This window comes from Mytilus edulis, unplaced genomic scaffold, assembly GCF_963676685.1.
Source record: "Mytilus edulis unplaced genomic scaffold, xbMytEdul2.2 SCAFFOLD_1998, whole genome shotgun sequence".
Lineage (NCBI taxonomy): Eukaryota > Metazoa > Mollusca > Bivalvia > Mytilida > Mytilidae > Mytilus > Mytilus edulis.
In genome coordinates, this window is record NW_027267718.1 from 12,667 (window position 1) to 18,917 (window position 6,251).

At 36.8% G+C, this 6,251-nt stretch overlaps 4 non-coding genes across 4 annotated transcripts; all 4 read right to left on the minus strand.

Annotated features, from left to right (window-relative positions):
• Window positions 1-1,983: 1,983 nt before the first annotated feature.
• On the minus strand, window positions 1,984-2,102 carry LOC139505923 (5S ribosomal RNA). Its single transcript, XR_011659842.1, has one exon. It is a non-coding gene; the product is annotated as a 5S ribosomal RNA (ribosomal RNA).
• A 138-nt stretch (window positions 2,103-2,240) lies between these two features.
• On the minus strand, window positions 2,241-2,359 carry LOC139505924 (5S ribosomal RNA). Its single transcript, XR_011659843.1, has one exon. It is a non-coding gene; the product is annotated as a 5S ribosomal RNA (ribosomal RNA).
• A 1,971-nt stretch (window positions 2,360-4,330) lies between these two features.
• On the minus strand, window positions 4,331-4,449 carry LOC139505925 (5S ribosomal RNA). The gene has a single exon (XR_011659844.1). It is a non-coding gene; the product is annotated as a 5S ribosomal RNA (ribosomal RNA).
• A 138-nt stretch (window positions 4,450-4,587) lies between these two features.
• LOC139505926 (5S ribosomal RNA) lies at window positions 4,588-4,706 on the minus strand. The gene has a single exon (XR_011659845.1). It is a non-coding gene; the product is annotated as a 5S ribosomal RNA (ribosomal RNA).
• Window positions 4,707-6,251: the final 1,545 nt, after the last annotated feature.

Consider the following 6,251-nt stretch of genomic DNA (forward strand, 5'->3'; position numbering starts at 1 on the left):
GATTGCACTATATGAATCAGTTAGAATAACAACTTTTTGCCCTGGCTGTTGATTGGAGAATACCCACTTTAATGATTGATATATGGCCGTCATTTCTGTGGTGTAAACGGAAAGATTGTCTGACGTTCGTTTATAGCTTGCAATCAACTTTGATGGGATTAGAAAAGCATATCCAGTTTTACCCGAAGCTGGGTCTTTTGAGCCATCGGTGTAAATTTTTAAATGATTTTTATATGCATTGTCGATGTACTCTAACGCTTTAGTCTTAATGATATGCGGATTTTCTTTTTTACTGAGGCTGTTTTTTATGTTACTGGATGTTTTTGCTTGACCTATTATCCATGGAGGTGGATCTTGAATATTTTTAGTAACCAACTTTATTTTGTCTAGTTCGTTATCTTTAAGTAGATTTTGGACTCTGAATCCGTAAGGTATGTTATGGTCATTCCATTTATGATTATAAATTTGATATTCAATACAGTCATCTACTAATTGATTGGCTGGATTTGATGGATTTTGTTTAGTACGAGCGTAATATTTAAGAGAAAGGTGGTCCCTTCTTAATTGTAATGGCATTTCGCCAGATTCGGCTAGTATTGTTTCTAACGGGGTCGATTTATGGGCCCCTAGCACTATGCGAAGACCTTTAGCTTGTATTATATCTAATTTAGATTTTACCGTTATAGATGCTGAATTGAACGCTTGACATCCAATAGCTTTCTATCAAATATGAGACCAAGAAATTTAACATGATTCTGGAATTTGATTGGTTCGTTATCTAGCATTAGGTTAACTGAATAAACATGTCGATCTCCAAATATTACTCCTATCGTTTTGGTTTTAGATATTTTAAAACCCCATTTTTTAGACCATGCACTTATGTTATTAAGGGTTTCTTGCATTTTTTTGGTTAAATGTTTAATATTTCCACCTCGGTACCACATAGCACTGTCGTCAGCAAATTGTGACATTACTGCGGGTTTTTTTGCCAGACCTACTTTTCCAAACCTCACTGACATAGTGTAATTATCTATCTAACGCGGACCTCGACGAGAGCACCCTTAAACTTTCATGACAATCTAATTCAAACAGATCGACAAGAAAATCTGTGTGCTTGTTCGACAAGTTTTAATCATTTGTTTCAAATAAATTGTACGTTTTGATATATAAATCATACACGAAAATCTTCAGCAGGAATTTTTCTTTCAGAATATGTCATAAGAATTAAACAAAATACCACGAGTAAAGAAATATTTACGATTAATGTACAACTTGTCAATTTCTCTCGTGCGATTCTTCATCAGAAAACGTGTTGTATTATTTCACAAAAACTAGATTGTGCCGTAAAAATGATATACCTTTGTAGTAAAATCATTTCTTTATATGTTTTTGCTTTCAGATATACGTAGAAATAAAGAGACTTCCCAAAAATTTAGATTTTGCCTTCGATATGAAAGCACACAAAGATGGCAAACTTCGAAAGCGGGACTTCCTTGACCGAGATGAAAGACGTTTCAAATATTCGAATTTTTTACTGGAACTTTACAAGCTATAATTAGTATTTATTGTTTATTATTTGTTTTTGCTATAATGAATTTTTGCTAATCAGAATTCTTTCAGAAAAATAGTGAATCATATAAGCCCTGGTCAAAAAGAAAGAGGCGATTTCAAATGACGACAAAAGGCGGATACCATATTATCACAGACGACCTAATTTAAAAAAAATATATATATATGTAGCCACATGCATGTGGAAGGAGTGGAATTCTTAAGTGTATATAACTTGACTTGCATGTATTTCACGTAAAAATATTTCACCATGCAGATGGGTATTGAAAAATAAATAAATTTATGAATGATTTATTTTCTGTTTTCTTCATTCATTGATAGCTAGATATGTTGAATATTACATCCAAGTAAATTAGTAAAAAAAATCATAGAACAATTATGTTTGGTAGGAATGCAAAATTATAAGTAAAAAAATGTCTACAACACCCGGTATTCCCAGGCGGTCACCCATCCAAGTACTAACCGGGCTCGACGTTGCTTAACTTCGGTGATCGGACGAGAACCGGTGTTTTCAACGTGATATGGTCGTAGACACAGAAGTGTTAAAATTTTTGATATATAAGGTTAGGTAGTAGCATTTTTGAAAAGAAATTTATATAAAACAGATTTTTTCAGAAGCAAAACTTTACATTAATTGTTTGGTAGAAATGCAAAATTATAGGTACAAAAAATGTCTACAACACCCGGTATTCCCAGGCGGTCACCCATCCAAGTACTAACCGGGCTCGACGTTGCTTAACTTCGGTGATCGGACGAGAACCGGTGTTTTCAACGTGATATGGTCGTAGACACAGAAGTGTCAAAATGTTTGATATATAAAGTTAGGAAGTAGCAATTTTGAACAGATCTAGAATTTGTATAAAAAAAAATTTCAGGTTTAAGATAGAAGCAAAACTAAACACTTACTGCACGATCCAGAGAGTGGAAGATAGTAAAACTAGGCAAGTACACATGGACTTTATAGTAGAAAAAAATTGCAGAGAAGACAGAGAGATTTAGAATATGGGACAAGCTATATTTTATTTGTGACTAATACCATGCAACAATTTCAGACTCTTTTTGAAAAATTTTGGTAGCCCTTAAAAGGGCTGTTTAAGCTTTAAAAGCATCAGGATGCTTCCTTTATTTACTTCTTCTTTGGTGTCTTTGCCTTCTTTGGTTTAGCTGCAGCCTTTGTCTTCTTGGGAGATTTTGTGGCTTTCTTTGCAGATTTGGCAGCAGGTTTTGCAGCAGGTTTCTTTGCAGCTGGTTTCTTTGCTTTTGGTTTAGCTGCTTTCTTTTCACCTGCTGGTTTCTTTGCTGCAGGTTTCTTTGCGGCAGTCTTTTTGGTAGGTGTCTTTGCCTTCTTTGGCTTGGCGGCTTTAGGTTTAACTACTTTCTTTGCTGGTTTCTTAGCTGGTTTAGCCACTTCCCCAATCTTAAAGCTTCCAGAAGCGCCGGTACCCTTCGACTGTTTCAAGCTATTGCTCTTCACTCCTGATTTCAGAGCTAACTTCAAGTGAGTGTTTACTGTTTTTGCATCGCTACCAACGCTGAAGTTTGCTAAGATATACTTAAGGATGGCTTGACGGCTGGAGCCTCCACGCTCTTTCAAAGCAGATATAGCCTTTCCGACCATCTCGCTGTATTTTGGATGAGTAGCTACTTTCTTTGGTTTAGCTGCAACTTTCTTCTTTGGTGACTTAGCTGGGGTCTTTACTACTGGTGCTGGTGCGTCTGACATTTTGCGGTTTTGGTTGTTGAACGATGTGTGCGAATGAACGACAGATTACAATGTTTTCCAAACCTCACTGACATAGTGTAATTATCTATCTAACGCGGACCTCGACGAGAGCACCCTTAAACTTTCATGACAATCTAATTCAAACAGATCGACAAGAAAATCTGTGTGCTTGTTCGACAAGTTTTAATCATTTGTTTCAAATAAATTGTACGTTTTGATATATAAATCATACACGAAAATCTTCAGCAGGAATTTTTCTTTCAGAATATGTCATAAGAATTAAACAAAATACCACGAGTAAAGAAATATTTACGATTAATGTACAACTTGTCAATTTCTCTCGTGCGATTCTTCATCAGAAAACGTGTTGTATTATTTCACAAAAACTAGATTGTGCCGTAAAAATGATATACCTTTGTAGTAAAATCATTTCTTTATATGTTTTTGCTTTCAGATATACGTAGAAATAAAGAGACTTCCCAAAAATTTAGATTTTGCCTTCGATATGAAAGCACACAAAGATGGCAAACTTCGAAAGCGGGACTTCCTTGACCGAGATGAAAGACGTTTCAAATATTCGAATTTTTTACTGGAACTTTACAAGCTATAATTAGTATTTATTGTTTATTATTTGTTTTTGCTATAATGAATTTTTGCTAATCAGAATTCTTTCAGAAAAATAGTGAATCATATAAGCCCTGGTCAAAAAGAAAGAGGCGATTTCAAATGACGACAAAAGGCGGATACCATATTATCACAGACGACCTAATTTAAAAAAAAAATATATATATGTAGCCACATGCATGTGGAAGGAGTGGAATTCTTAAGTGTATATAACTTGACTTGCATGTATTTCACGTAAAAATATTTCACCATGCAGATGGGTATTGAAAAATAAATAAATTTATGAATGATTTATTTTCTGTTTTCTTCATTCATTGATAGCTAGATATGTTGAATATTACATCCAAGTAAATTAGTAAAAAAAATCATAGAACAATTATGTTTGGTAGGAATGCAAAATTATAAGTAAAAAAATGTCTACAACACCCGGTATTCCCAGGCGGTCACCCATCCAAGTACTAACCGGGCTCGACGTTGCTTAACTTCGGTGATCGGACGAGAACCGGTGTTTTCAACGTGATATGGTCGTAGACACAGAAGTGTTAAAATTTTTGATATATAAGGTTAGGTAGTAGCATTTTTGAAAAGAAATTTATATAAAACAGATTTTTTCAGAAGCAAAACTTTACATTAATTGTTTGGTAGAAATGCAAAATTATAGGTACAAAAAATGTCTACAACACCCGGTATTCCCAGGCGGTCACCCATCCAAGTACTAACCGGGCTCGACGTTGCTTAACTTCGGTGATCGGACGAGAACCGGTGTTTTCAACGTGATATGGTCGTAGACACAGAAGTGTCAAATGTTTGATATATAAAGTTAGGAAGTAGCAATTTTGAACAGATCTAGAATTTGTATAAAAAAAAAATTTCAGGTTTAAGATAGAAGCAAAACTAAACACTTACTGCACGATCCAGAGAGTGGAAGATAGTAAAACTAGGCAAGTACACATGGACTTTATAGTAGAAAAAAAATTGCAGAGAAGACAGAGAGATTTAGAATATGGGACAAGCTATATTTTATTTGTGACTAATACCATGCAACAATTTCAGACTCTTTTTGAAAAATTTTGGTAGCCCTTAAAAGGGCTGTTTAAGCTTTAAAAGCATCAGGATGCTTCCTTTATTTACTTCTTCTTTGGTGTCTTTGCCTTCTTTGGTTTAGCTGCAGCCTTTGTCTTCTTGGGAGATTTTGTGGCTTTCTTTGCAGATTTGGCAGCAGGTTTCTTTGCAGCTGGTTTCTTTGCTTTTGGTTTAGCTGCTTTCTTTTCACCTGCTGGTTTCTTTGCTGCAGGTTTCTTTGCGGCAGTCTTTTTGGTAGGTGTCTTTGCCTTCTTTGGCTTGGCGGCTTTAGGTTTAACTACTTTCTTTGCTGGTTTCTTAGCTGGTTTAGCCACTTCCCCAATCTTAAAGCTTCCAGAAGCGCCGGTACCCTTCGACTGTTTCAAGCTATTGCTCTTCACTCCTGATTTCAGAGCTAACTTCAAGTGAGTGTTTACTGTTTTTGCATCGCTACCAACGCTGAAGTTTGCTAAGATATACTTAAGGATGGCTTGACGGCTGGAGCCTCCACGCTCTTTCAAAGCAGATATAGCCTTTCCGACCATCTCGCTGTATTTTGGATGAGTAGCTACTTTCTTTGGTTTAGCTGCAACTTTCTTCTTTGGTGACTTAGCTGGGGTCTTTACTACTGGTGCTGGTGCGTCTGACATTTTGCGGTTTTGGTTGTTGAACGATGTGTGCGAATGAACGACAGATTACAATGTTTTCCAAACAACAAATGGAAGTGTTTAACGACCTTGACTGGCTATACAGCCCTCGCACGGTCGGCTCGGTGCCCGAAGGCGATTGGTGAGCATTTAAATATTTTTTGCCGTGGGTCAGGAACTGGTAGTAGAGGACGCCGAATGGAGGCCGCCATCTTGGTTTTGTTGAGTAGATTTTTCTTTGTTTACTATTTTGATGTTTATTTTCACTAACGGCTGCTTTCAGGGCCAGTTTGGTCAGCTTGGCAGCCCGCTAGCCTCGATGATGGAGTACAGGTAGATGATCTCGGACGTAGTTCGAAAGATGACAGGAAGCATTATCAAGACCAAAGCCGTGAGGCAGTGAAATGAAGGTCATATCACCCAACAGCCTAGGATACAGCCCTCGGACGTTAATCGGCATAACACTCCCCATAATACAATGGTTTTGGAGTGCATGTTAACGCGGGTACGCCAACTACTACGTCTATCTGTACGGCATGGATTGGTTTCTGTCATCTTAAGTAGTAAGTCGTTGATATCCAACTGTAAACCCTCATCGAAGATAGCGGGTAAAGGAGAGCTGGCCC